Here is a 14,620-nt window from a genome sequence, read left to right on the forward strand (position 1 = left end):
GTATTGTGCCCTTACAGTAAAACACCCTCCATCCCTTATGGTATGGGGTGCTCTCGGGTATGGTGGTAAGGGGCCATTAGTGGTGCTTCAGAAAAATGTCATGGTAAACCAACAAGTTTACCTGAACATTCTGAAAGAAAATCTGGGGGAGTGCTTTGCCATCAGTGGTGCCGAGATTCTCGAGCACAACAGGGCCCCAGCACACAGGGCACACTCCATCAAAACCTGGCTTCAGGATAGTGAGGTTGAGTTTATTCCCAACTGGCCAAGCAACAGCCCTGACCTCAACCCTATAGAGAACTTGTGGGGCATTTTAAAAAGGGAACTGAGGGAAAGAGACACCTCTACAGTGGAAAAATTAGAGGGTGAGTTGCGTGCCGCCTGGGAAAGGATTCCCGCCTCTACACTCCAACATCTGGCCGACTCAGTTCCAACACACCTTAGCAAGATCAGGAAGACTGGTCTTTCATCAAATAAGTAGCCATATGTTTGTAAGTATTACACGAATTTACTCTTATGTTGTTCTTAACTTTGCAAACCATCTGGGGGGTTGGGGAGGCAGCAAAAGTTAGCGCGGATATTTTGAAGGTAGGGATCGGCAACCCGGCCAGCCTTTTTTTCCTCCACTGTATGTATGTATATATATATATATATATATATATATATATATATATATATATATATATATATATATGTATGTATGTATGTATGTATGTATGGTGAGGATGTTGAGATCTCTGAAAGTTTCACATACCTTGGTAGTGTAGTGCATAACGACGGTGGGTCGAGCCAAGAAGTTGTACAGCGGATTGGCCTGGCTTACGGCGTTATGGACTCGCTCAACACAAGTATTTGGCATTGTCAGTACCTGTGCAGATGGACAAAGATTCGGATCTTCAAGTCGCTGGTAATCCCTGCCTTACTCTACGGTTGTGAGACATGAACACTGAACACCGATCTAAAGAGGTGAATTGATGTCTTTAGTACTAGATGCCTTCACAGGATCATTGAGTACCGCTGGTATGACTTTGTGTCAAATCAGCGATTGCTCCATTAGACTAAATCGATGCCAATTACCAGCATAGTCCATCAACGCCAACTGCAACTATATGGGCACGTGGCAGGCTACCCAGAAGCCAATTCTGCATATCGGACTGTCTCCGAAAAGGGTAACCCAGCTTGGAGGAGGCCAAGGGGACATCCACAGAACTCATGGCTGCGGCAAGTCAATGCCTCCTGCTGGGAATTGCTTGGCATGGAAAGGGAGCCTGCATGGAGATTTGCGAGGTGTGACCGCCTGGATTGGTGCCATAGGGTAGGCAAGGCGACGTGCTCCCCAGTGTATGGCCCCCATGATATATATATATATATATATATATATATATATATATATATATATATATATATATATATATATGATTTTTTTTCCTGAAGTTCAGTTCCTCATAAGTGCTCTAACCTAACCTAACCTAACCTTAAAATGTTATATATTGTTTGTGTCGTGTTACATTCAGAAATGTTTTATATGAATTGAATGGTTAATTTGTTATGCTATGAAGTGACCCTTAGGTACTGCATTGATTAAAGACCTACTGGCATTATCTGATATTATCTGATATTATAAATGTCTCACAAGCATTATAAGGTTCATATGAGGATGAGTGGTTGGTGTTATTTCATTCTACAGTATAATTATTTATTTAGTAACATTTCAATTGTTGAAGTTAAAAATTTAGATATATGAGTAGTTTGTCGTCGTCGCCATCATCGTCAAGAGATATTTTTTAAAGGTTGAGGTATCTTCTTGTAAAGGCGAGTTCACACGTGCCAATTTGCAACTGAAATTTTACGTCGGTAGAGTTTTCGACTCAAAATCGGTGTTTAGCGACTGGAGAAACCAGTAGCAAAACAAGAGCAACATGTTGGTCTTGTTAGTCAATTTGCGACTTTATTTACATCGTGACGTTTGGAGTAATTTTAGAAAATGTGGTCTCCAGTTATAGAGGCAGCAGTTTGCGATACCTTAAGCAGACAATATCAGCTACGAAACCTCCAGACTGGAATACGACCACGAAAGTTTTACCAGTAGTGTAAAATTGTATCTGCTATGATGGCGGATATCGCGCTGCCCTCTATCGCTGCGGTCTCTCAGCATGGAGTACCATAAATGAAGAAAGGTTAGGACATCTCATTCCGCCTACTGGTGGGTTTACGCGATAGGTTATGTCGGGTTACCGCTCTAGGTGTCTTAAGTTCTTTATTTTTATCTACAAGCTATCATAATCGTTCTCATGAAGTAGTTAGTAATTCTTCTTGCCTGTCAAGCAGTAAAAGTAAAAGAAAAACAAGTAAAAAAAATTGCAAACTAGCTTTATATTTTTTCCCCCTGAGGAAGGGGGTCAGGTCACCAGGCAAGCACACACGTGCAAATCGACTCACTTCCTGGTCGCCACAATGAAAGTACACATTGCCGTTCCCCCGTACTGTGTGTTGTACAGCTAAAAAAAAAGTCTCTGCATCCAATGATGTTCAATAAATAAGTGGAGCTTGGGGCAATAACTGAAATAAAATGCTGTCTCATCTTGTGTTTTTTCTCACCACTCACTATGTTAGACTGGGTATCTCGAGAGGACATAACCAGCACCTTTACTGTATTTAATTTACTTACTACATAATCATCTGCAGAGATCATCATGTCTCTTGTTTCCCCCAACACTTTTTTTTCTTTTTTAAGCAAAATCATGCGTTACCTACTCAATTCCTTATTTGTTGAGACTAGACATGTTTATCCTCAACCAATTGACAGCAAGGCATAATAACGATGAATTCATTGACAAGTTATGTTAGTTTTGTATGAAAATAGTTGGCGCAGTGACTATCGCTGACATTCATGTGTACTATCGAAACCGTTAGTGGACCACAACATACCTCACTTATAGTGGAAAACACACTGCCTAGTTCTTTCTGGAGTGCACAGAACAGTGGAAAGTGCACAAAATATACTAGGAAATATGCCAGAACTAGAGTTGTTGATAGAGGAAAGAGATCCCGATGTACTGTGTGTCTGCGAGACGTGGCTCCTTCCTGAAACACCTGATGAATTTGTTAATCTTAAGGGCTATAATATTTACAGATGTGATAAAGGACGTGGTGGGGGAGTCTGCTTATATGTGAAGAATGTTTTTAATGTCACTTCTATTCATAGGAACATTTGTAAACCTGCCGGTGTAGAGGATGTATGGGTGACAGTGCAGTGCCGAAAGTTGCCATCTATCATTGTCGGCTGTCTGAACCGCCACCCAAAGGCAACCATTGAAACATTTGAGTACATCCATGACATTTTTAGATCGATGTGGTTAACTAATAAGAATTTTTATGTGTTAGGGGATTTTAATGATGATTTTTTATCTGTTAGCAGTAATCTTAAGAATATCTTAGCTAGTACTAGATTGTCTCAGGTAATTGAAAAGCCAACTAGAATAACTTCTCATAGTGCCACCTTACTGGATGTCATAATCACCAACAATTCTGAATCTATACTTAGTTCAGAAGTTGTTCCATGTCCTATTGCTGATCACGATTTGGTAACAGCTATGATAAACTTACGCAAGCCCAAACGTCAACCCGCAGCAACCAAGACCATTCGTCACTTGGCTAGCTACTCCTCAGCCTCTTTTCTTAGTTTGTTAAATAATGAAAGTCATACATTGCAACAAATATTTCAAACAGACAATGTAAATAAACATTCCCTGACACCTTTCAGCAATGTTTAAATGCATGTGCTCCATTTGTCACTAAAACCATCAGAAGACCTTATGCTCCTTAGATTAGCGATGATTTAAAATCAGTGATGAATGAACGGAACAGTAAACAAAAGGAGTTAAAACGTGATCGGCTCAACAATACACTACAAATCGAATATAAGAATCTTAAAGTGCAAGTTAAAGGAATGATCAGTACAGCAAGGAGGGGAGTATTATAACAAAGAATTCAATGACAAGCGAGGAGATATAGCAGCCACGTGGCAAGTGGTTCATCAAATTTTCCCTGGCAAGTCAAAGGACAATAATTGTGTCCCTTCTGGGAGTAGAGTGGACGAGTTAAACACCTATTTTGCTAATGTAGGCAACAAAACTTTTATAAAGACACAAAAGAGTTTGACTGAAGATAATGTAACTCTCCATAATGCCATTGCTACTTATAATTTACATCACTTTAGACCACAGCCTATAGACGCTAGCACTGTAATTCTCACTATTAAACACCTAAAAGACACAAATTCTTATGGGGCTGATGGTATACCACTTCGATTTTTAAAAGATGCTTTACCTGTTATAACTCCATATCTCACTTGTATTATAAACACCTCAATTGTTACAGGCATTTTCCCAACAACATGGAAGCACGCCTTTGTAACTCCCATTTATAAAAGTGGAGCATCGGATGACCCTAGCAATTACAGGCCTATCTCTTTATTGTCAATTTTATCTAAAGTTCTTGAGAAAATTAAAGCTGAGCAATTAGTTAACTTTCTTGAATCTCGAAAACTACTCAGTAATACACAACATGGTTTTAGACCAGGACTGTCAACAGTAACAGCACTAACCAAAGTCGTAATGGATATTTATGAAAGCATGGATAACAAGAAGATTTCTCTACTAACCCTATGTGACTTGTCGAAAGCTTTTGACAGCGTAAGCCACAGCATTTTGTTGAAAAAGCTATATGATATTGGCATTGATTCCTTTTGGTTTAAAGACTATTTAGCACACAGAACTCAGTGTGTTCGTGTTGGAGAAAACATTTCCTCAAAATTAGAAGTGTCTTTTGGAGTCCCTCAGGGGTCAATACTTGGGCCTATCTTATTTACGATCTATGTTAATGACCTTGCTACTCATATCAATGACTGCCAGCTAGTACAATACGCTGATGACACTCAGTTCATTCATTCAGATTCGATCGATAATTTAAATGAACTAATCAGACGAACAGAAGAAACTCTGAATAAAATAATAAGCTATTTTAATAATAATGGTCTCCTACTAAATGCCAAGAAGACACAGTGTATGTTCATTGGATCAAGAGCTCTATTATCTAGAATACCAAATAACACCATAATGCATGTTAATGATGCACAGATTAAGCCAAGTGATTCTGTTAAGAACTTGGGAGTTTATTTCGACAAGTACATGCTTTTTGACAACCACATTACTGAGTTAGCCAAGAAAACTTTTGTGATACTTATGTATATTAATCGCATAAAAAACTTGTTTAGTACTAAGGCCAGAACAACTGTGATACAGACACTCGTCCTTAGCTTGATTAACTACGGCATGACGGTGTGGGGCACCACCAATAAAACTCAGCTAAAAAGAGTACAAAAAATACAAAATTTTTCTGCCAAAGTGGCTGTGGGTAATAGATCTAAGTATGACCATGCTTCTCCTATTTTAAATTAATTAAGATGGCTACAAATTAGCAAAAAATGTGATTACGAGCAATGTGTTTTTATGTTCAATATTCTAAAAAAGAAATATCCTAGTTGGCTTGTCACCTTTCCAAGTGTGAATGATGTAAACCAGACAAACACGAGGCAACACAATCTACTGTATATACCCAGAACTAGCACTGACAACGGCCAGAGATCAATTTCTGTAAAAGGTCCGCGATTATGGAACGCCTTGCCCTCGTGTATAAAAGATATAGGAAATGTGTTCACGTTCAAAAGAAGACTTATAAACTTCCTTCTGAGTAACGACCTTCAGCTTTAATTGTGACACCACTAGTACTTCTCTTTCTATGTGGCAATTTTATGATTAGTGTTCTTATGTTTTACTGTATTTTAGTCTCATATTTTGAATTTTATGATGTTTTAGTAATAGTTTTACTGCTAGTTTTACCGCTAATGTTGTCTTTTTACACGATAGTTTATTAGCATGATGTTCTTCTTTTATCGTATTTTAGTGTTATTACATGAATTTTACTGTCTTAGTAATCTTTTATAATTATGACACTTCATCATTATTCTTAATTTTAGCTATATCTGTATCCTGCTAGGAGAATGTCACAATGTACACCTGTAACAATAACCATTGTTAACAATGGAATAAGACAATAGAAAAAAAAAAAATTCTAAAAAATGTATTATGGGACCTAACACGGGACATAACGCTCAGACCCGCCTTGAGCACAGACCCTCCAGTACTCTAGAGGTGTTATTAGAATTGGTGAGGGAAAAAGAACACATCTGGGACCCCAGAAATGAATTATACAGTAAAAAAGCTTGCTTGCGCAAATTGACGTTCGACGAAATAACTGCCACTCTCCAAAAACTTCCCCTTAATGCAGGGTGTTGTTGGAGATGAGGATTGAAGACTTGTCAAGATTTAATCTGATTGCAATTGTGCAGTCTCCATAATTAAGATCAACAATTTTCTCATGAGAAATGTAGGCTAATTTAGAGTGTGGTAGACACTCCTTTCTTTCCTTTTACTTGGCCAGGGACGTATCCACAGGCATTTTCTTTTCTGTTGACTCTTCCGGTACGCCAAAAGAAGAGCAACCACCGCTTCAGCATCGTCAATAAATGTATCAATCAATCATCTTGAAGGGTAGCTGTTTGTTTACATTCACTTCCCGCCAAGGCGCCAACTAGTCGATACTTTTCAGTCGCTACGTGTGACACTTTCCGACTAGAAACGATGATTCGGAAACTCTACCGACGTAAAATTTCAGTCGCAAATTGACACTTGTAAACGCGCCTTAAAATGTGTGAATATTACAGTTGGAGTTTCATTACAGGAATAATGTTGTGATGTATATGCTTTCGTGATGTAAGATGGCTTTTTATAATTTATCAATTGATATAGCTACATTTCGGAACCTAATTCATTAACTGATTGAAATATGATTACTTCTGGTGATGGATGGATGGGTGGTTAAACTTTATTCGAGAAGGAGGGCAAGTGATGGCAGCCATTGGTGTGTTCACTTTTATCATTACCGGAAGCGGGGATCCTGACACTGGCAGCACCACTAGCGACGCATTAGTACCAGTCACAGGGGACTTTTCTCGTGTGTTACATTGCTGTGTATACTACGTATTTCAACTATTCAAGCCTTAACTGTGGGTACGTATATGATATATATATATATATATATATATATATATATATATATATATATATATATATATATATATATATATATATATATATATATATATATATATATATATATATATATATATATATATATATATATATATATATATATATATATATATATATATATATATATATATATATATATATATATATATATATATATATATATATATATATATATATATATATATATATATATATATATATATATATATATATATATATATATATATATATATATATATATATATATATATATATATATATATATATATATATATATATATATATATATATATATATATATATATGTGTGTGTGTGTGTGTGTGTGTGTGTGTGTGTGTGTGTGTGTGTGTGTGTGTGTATTCACCTAGTTGTATTCACCTAGTTGTAATTTTACAGGGCCTGGGTATCATACTCGTGTGGCCCGTCTCCATATCTACACACATCCAACTTTCCTTTAAAACTATGCACACTCCTTGCTGACACCACCTCCTCACTCAACCCATTCCACACCTCCACACATCTTTGTGGGAAACTATATTTTTCACATCCTTCAAGCATATTCCCTTGGCTATCTTTTTACTATGCGATCTTGTAGTTCTACTTAAGTTTTCCTCTCTCAACATCATTTGCTCATTATCCACTTCATCCAGTCCATTCAACAGTTTATAAACCTGTATTAAATCTCCTCTTTCTCTTCTTTGTTCCAAGGTAGGCAAATTCATTTCTTTTAATCTCTCCTCATAGGTCATTTCTGCCAATTCCGGAACCATTTTTGTTGCCATTCTCTGCAATCTCTCCAACTTCCTTATATGCTTCTTTTTATAAGGGGACCAGACCACTCCAGCATATTCCAATCTTGGTCTAATTACCATACTAATTAATTTCTTCATCATATCTTTATCCATAATGGAAGGCTAATCCAATATTTTTTATCAAATTATACGTTTCTCCAAACATCTTATCAATATGAGCCTCAAACTGCCCATGGTCTTGTATTATCACTCCCAAATCCTTTTCCTTTTCCACCTTTTTCAACACTACTTCTTCACCCATCTTATATGACCCTCTTGGCCGTCTTCCACTCTTTCCCATCTCCATCACATGACTTTTGCTCAGATTAAATTCCATTTGCCACCTCTTGCTCCACTCCCAAATCTTATCCAGGTCTGCCTGTAAAATTTCACAATCTTCTTCACTCTTCACACACCTACACAACTTCGCATCATCCGCAAACAAATTAATATAACTGTTTACTCCCTCTGGCATGTCATTTATATATACCAGGAAAAGTATTGGTGCCAGCACTGAGCCTTGTGGGACTCCACTCTCCACCACCAACCAGTCCGACCTTGCATCCCTTATTACCGTTCTCATCTCCCTCCATCTCAAGTAGTTTTCCATCCACTTTAACACTTTTCCTTTCAGTCCTCCATAAATCTCTACTTTCCATAACAGTCTCTCGTGAGGTACCTTGTCAAAAGCTTTCTTTAAGGGGCCGTAATTATAAAACTCCACAAAGATGCCGTCTTAGTTAGGAAAAGTACTTAACCTACGAGACTTAAGCGCTAAGAATCTTTCCTAGCAGGATGCTTTGTTAAGTAACCGTCTTTAGGCGCTTACATCGCTAACCGCTAACATGAGCAGACGTTATGTAATGTTTTTTGAGGAATTTCGCAAGAAACGGGTGAAAATACGTAAAAATTATATTCTAAATAAAAAAATATTTATCTAGTTAGTTTTCAACAATCACCTCTTCATTTTAACCTTGATAATTGAAGGTATAAATTTACCACCACTGTTGTCATCTTGTCAAAACAACAATCATTTGGCGCCAACTTCGACTGCACACCATGGCTACTCAAGAGACTCAAGACAAGAAGAGGAACAGGAAGACGAACTGGACGCCTTCATCTGGCCCACCTATACAAAATTCTCGCAAAAATACTCCGGAGCGACTTCTCCACAGCTGGCTGCTCTAAGGAAGCCAGAAATGCTGCTTGAGGAGCAATAGTGCGGAGGTGTCTGCCGTGTCAGACATTCTCCGCACTGAGGAGTGCCAGAAACATTGGCATATTATAAAATCTGAGGCAAGACGGAACACCCGCAAGCAGAGAGAAGCCATGACTGCCACAGGTAAGAGTTATTAATTTGGGAGCTAATTTTTGTTATATTTGTGTGTGAGTTGCAGCAAGATTTTAATATTTTTGAGCTTGATAGAAATTTCAGTTTTACCCTAACAAAAGATATGATTTATCTTATTATTCCTTTTAAGCACTGAATAGGTAAGGCAATTTCACTTAAAGAAAAGTATTTATTTATGGTTATTTATTTTTTGCAAGGAAGCTTACTAGTAATTTGAGTAAATACTAAGTTTCAGCAGGTCTACTGTTAAGGTCACTTGAGATTTAGATCATGGAACCTAACCACTTTAAGGAATAAATTTCAGTAAACTGTTCCTGTTTTAAGTTTGGAAGCAACAACATTGAAAGTTTTGTACTAGTGATTAATATATTAAAGTGCCAGCCATTTCCTGCATTTTTTTTTTTTTTTTTTTTGTGAAGTGGATGCATTTATTGCACACACTAATTATGATGCAGTGTCTACCTCTGACAAATAATATTACTCCAACCACACATCTGAGTTACGTATGTTATGTGAAAACACGTTCTTTATAAATTATTTATTTGTATTTGCAATTCATTAGCAATAAGATTATATTATTCTTTCCAGATGGTGGACCTCCTGCCAACCCTCCTCTCTCCCAGCACAATGAGTTAATCTTTGAGATTTTGGACCCTAAGAATGTCTCTATTCATGGGTGTACCAATAAGGCAAGCATCATTGAATGCACCTTCCTTAACAAAGGATAAGCCACTTGTAGATATAGCAATATTAGGCCATAATGTTGTCTCAAATGTCTGCAATCCAAAATACTCGTTCCCATTTAGTTTACAACTTAGAGTTAAACACAATGGTAAATTTGTTATCTAGTGTTGAGAAAATTTTTTTTTTTTTTTTATTCTTTAACCAAACAGCTAAAACAGTAATAAGAAAAGAAAAAAACTAATAAAGTTAACTTAATTCCTATCCCTTCTCCCCTCATAAATATGGTGTTGTAGTGGGTGAATGTGTTAATGATAACGAGTCTTAGGGATTTACAGTTTCTTAGACATGGGCTTCCTTCAAACAGAATAGGATTTAAGTCAAACACATTGTACCCTTAGCTAGATTTACTGGTTTCTGTTACTTTTGTCCTTAGCAATAAAACCAAAAACATTATCAGCTTAGTTTCTGAAGTTAGAACTAATGATGCCAGCAGTGTGCAGGCAGCAGATGATGCTGGGGAAGTGGCAGAGGCAGCCCAACAGAGAGAAGTGGTGACCGAGGCAGTGGGTGTTGAGGAGGAGGCACCTGCCACACCACTTGCAGCACCAACAGGGGCCAGACTTGCCTGGTACATCACTGGTGTTTGTGGATGAGGAGGAGATCATCCACCTGCAGAAGAAAAGGAAGCTTGAGCTTGCACTCCTTGAAGAATCTATAATGGCTCAGGAAAGGAAGCAAGAAGCAGAACAGGCTAAGTACATGTACTACACACAAAAACTAGAGTACCAGAAACAAACAAATAAAAAATAGTAATAAAGATATAAATAATGTACTATTTGTTTTGTTTGTAACCACTCAACCAAATATTAGTGTTAACACAAAATTAACTGCAGTTTCTATATGCTCAACCTACAATCTACTTACTTCAGGTATGGGAGAGAGAGAGAGAGGAGAGAGAGAGAAAAAAAAAAAACTACTTACATGAGAATAACACCAATCTCAGCAGTCATGACACTGGTGTCTCATCACTCATCAATGCTGTAAAAGAAAGACATTGATTTACTGCTTGATGTTGTATCACACATATATATATATATATATATATATATATATATATATATATATATATATATATATATATATATATATATATATATATATATATATATATATATATATATATATATATATATATATATATATATATATATATATATAAAACTACAGAACAATTGATAATGTAGTCAATGCCACACTCATAAAAATCAGTGAAAAATAATTAAGAAAGAATCATTTAAGTTAGTTGTGAAAGTGTGTTAATTATTTTTTTAGATGTTGCTGAGATACACATTCATCATAACCCATTTAAATATTGTAAGGCTGAACAGTGATACTGTGGTATCTGTGAAGAACTCTATCTTTTCAATAGTGGGTGACTGGCAGAGAGTGAGGCAAGGAAGATGAAATCACCAACATAACAGTGCACACACAACAAAACAAGACATATAAATATAAATAACAAAGTGACAGAGGAAAAACTGAAGAATGCTACTATAATCAGCATTATGGGTTGTGTTACTTACTTGAAGTGAAGCACAACAAATTCATCCCTGTAAAGGATTACTTCATGGCGACTTTGAACTTTCTGTGCTAGGAGTCGCTCCTCGTTGCCTCCATCCTCGGCTGCAGCAAGATGTTCTTCTTCCTCAGGAAGAATGATGTTTCTTGCTTTGCAGATGTTGTGCAGCAATGCACAAACCTCTACAATTTGGCAGACCTTGGATGGAGGACCAACTCGGATCTCACTGTGTAGCATGTGAAAATGTCGCTTCAGCTGCCCGATGCCTCTCAACAACGCTGCGGGTTTTCTTGTGGGCCCTGAAATTAATATAGATTTCAATCTTACAATGCAGTACTTGAAATTGGTATGATGCATTAATTTAATTTCTGCAAACATTTAGGTTATGTCATGTATAAGGTTAAGTTAAGATTCATTGTATGATAATGATTTGTGACATGATAGCTTAAACATTATGAAACAAAAAAAAATCTCTAGTATAACATTGGTTAGGTTAATATATTCACATGAAAACTTAGAATAAAAAAGAAGAAACTCTTAAATATTTGGAAATTTTCATGAAATTTACTTGTTGTATTGGTGATTCAACCAACACACTTTACATAATTATAGCCCTCTGCAGGGTCTACATTTTACTTTATGGAGCATTTCTAGCCCCATTTTACCTTATCAGATATTAATGATACGTATACTTTTTGGGGGATCCAGAGGGGGCAAAGCTCCCCAGGTAGGAGGTTACACAATGTTAAATTACTTTACCTTATCAGTTGTTCTGGTCAAGTTTCAAAATGTTAAGTTACTCCTTAATGGGGGATGATGTCAACCCAATGAGGAGGTTACAAAATGTTAGGTTAGGTTACTTCATCTTATGGAGAAATCCAGTAAGGTTGGGGGGAGGGTCAAGATTGTGTGAAACTGCAATAATATTTCAAAAATACCTAATTCATTAATTTAGCACTTTATATTAGTTTATATGAAAAGTGTAACTATGGGAGGTAAATAATTAGTTTTGTGTGATGTGGGATAATTAATTAGATAACTTTTTATCTAAATTTTACTACTCAGTAGCTTACCTGTTATAAGAAGACTGTGCTCCAGGCTGTGGTCTGAGGTATGGAGTCAGTAGCCACTTCTTGCTGGGATAGTCACTATCTCCCTGTAAGTGACACCCAGCTGGGACGATGCCGTTGTCAAATATCGTGCAGAGTCCACTTTGAACAAGTATTCTTGCATCGTGAACCGATCCCGGCCACTTTGCAACCACATCAATAATGTGGTATCAAGCATCAAACACAAACTGCACGTTGATGCTGTAGTATCTCTTCCTGTTGACAAACTCTACCTTATACTCTCTAGGAGCCACAATCATTACGTGCGTTCCATCAATGCCACCGATCACTTCAGGGAAGCCAGCAATCTGCAGAAACTCCTCCTTCCTCCACTGAGTTTCCAGTTGGGTGACTAAAAATCTTATGAATTAAGAGAGGATGGCATTGTATCACTGTATCACTGATGATCCTGCTGATGGTCTGTTGTGAGGGCCCCAAGTCATCAGTGCTGCACTGCTGCATCTTTCCTATAGCGAGGTACCGCAGTGAAGATAACTTGCATCTCGGGGAGAGAGGCCTTGTTCCTTGCAGTTGGTCTCTTCAGCCTTTCCCGCACCAAATTTGTCACGAAAATGATACCAGCAGGATCCTGCCAATACCTCTTCACCAGCTCACGGTCATCTAGCTCATTCAGGACGTCCTTCCTCTCACGAAACGACCGTCTCTGTCGCAGGTGGTGGCGGTGCGGTTCCTCTCGGGCGGCCATGTTTACTTTTAGGATGAAATCTTAGAGCGCGTCTTACTGCTAAAACACCTCGGGAGGTGTTTTAGCAGTAAGACGCATCTTTAGGGCTTAGGATGCCGTCTTAAGGATTTAAGACTCGAATTCCGCCATTTTTGTGATTTAGGACGACTTCTTACCGTTAGGACGTCATCTTAGGACACTACTTCTTCATTTAAACTTCCACGTCTCAGCAAATCTTTGTTTATAAGTACGGTAGGTCTTCTATTACTTTAACCCATTTTCATCACATGGCATTTCCTGGCATTAAATTCTTATTTCCACTTTTGACTCCATTCCTAGATCTTGTCAATATCTCTGGAATTCCATACAGTCCTCATTGTTTCTTATTACTCTGAAGAGTTTCACATTGTTTGCAAATAGATTTATGTAGCTACTCAAGCCCTCTAATATATCATTAATATATACTTGGAACATGATTGGTGCTAGCACTGAACACTATGGTATGCCACTAGTAACTGTTCTCCAACTTGATGGAGTGTCTCTTTTCATTGTCTTCATTTCCCTTTCTTTGAAGTAGTCCATCATCCAGTTTAAGATACTTCCCTGTATTCCTTCAATGTGTTTTATTTTCCATAGGAGTCTTCTTTTTGGTACTCTGTCGAAAGGCTTTTCAATATCTGAATACACCGTCAACAAATCCATCTCTCCCTTGTCCCTTATCTGTTACTCTTGTATGTGTGTGTTTGTTTGTGTGTGTGTGTGTGTGTGTGTGTGTGTGTGTGTGTGTGTGTGTATATATATATATATATATATATATATATATATATATATATATATATATATATATATATATATATATATATATATATATATATATATATATATATATATATTGAAGGGATACTGGCCAAGAACAACATAATTGTTTAATTAGGAAAAAATGCATTCTCTTAGAGATATCAGATTGAAAAAAATAAATATCTTTAAAGAGTATGGAAGGAAGAAATTAAAAAGCAGCCAGGGATTTCCAGAGTTAAGTGTATATTTGTGACATTCAAAAGCAATTGATTGTTAAATTTTTTTTGCAGTATGCCAGTGAGCAGCAGCAGGAGCGTGCCCCAGTCTCATCCTGCCGCATGGAATCTTTTTTCGCGTTGGCCCAGATGAGCCTCCACCCAAGTTGGAGAGTAATGCACCATTTGTTATAGCATTGGTAAGCCAATACATGTATGTACCAGCTCAAATTTT

At 37.1% G+C, this 14,620-nt stretch overlaps 1 protein-coding gene and 1 long non-coding RNA gene across 9 annotated transcripts in view; one reads left to right on the forward strand and one right to left on the reverse strand.

The window, feature by feature from the left end:
• The window catches only part of LOC123520594, a 59,377-nt gene that overhangs the window by 39,277 nt on the left and 5,480 nt on the right, over window positions 1–14,620 (forward strand). For 2 of the 8 annotated variants that reach the window (XM_045283017.1, XM_045283016.1), the window contains exons 1-2: window positions 6,982–7,130; window positions 14,461–14,585. The gene's annotated coding sequence lies outside the window, so the exon portion shown is untranslated. Of the gene's footprint in view, window positions 1–6,981; window positions 7,131–14,460; window positions 14,600–14,620 lie in introns of those variants that run through there. The other 6 variants (XM_045283018.1, XM_045283013.1, XM_045283012.1 and 3 more) reach the window with 5 other exon arrangements.
• LOC123520595 lies at window positions 10,389–13,400 on the reverse strand. Its single transcript, XR_006679313.1, has 4 exons — window positions 12,652–13,400; window positions 11,583–11,877; window positions 10,981–11,037; window positions 10,389–10,668 (listed from the first exon to the last, which is right to left on the reverse strand). It is a non-coding gene; the product is annotated as an uncharacterized LOC123520595 (long non-coding RNA).

Source organism: Portunus trituberculatus, chromosome 47 (genome assembly GCF_017591435.1).
Source record: "Portunus trituberculatus isolate SZX2019 chromosome 47, ASM1759143v1, whole genome shotgun sequence".
Classification (NCBI taxonomy): Eukaryota; Metazoa; Arthropoda; class Malacostraca; order Decapoda; family Portunidae; genus Portunus; species Portunus trituberculatus.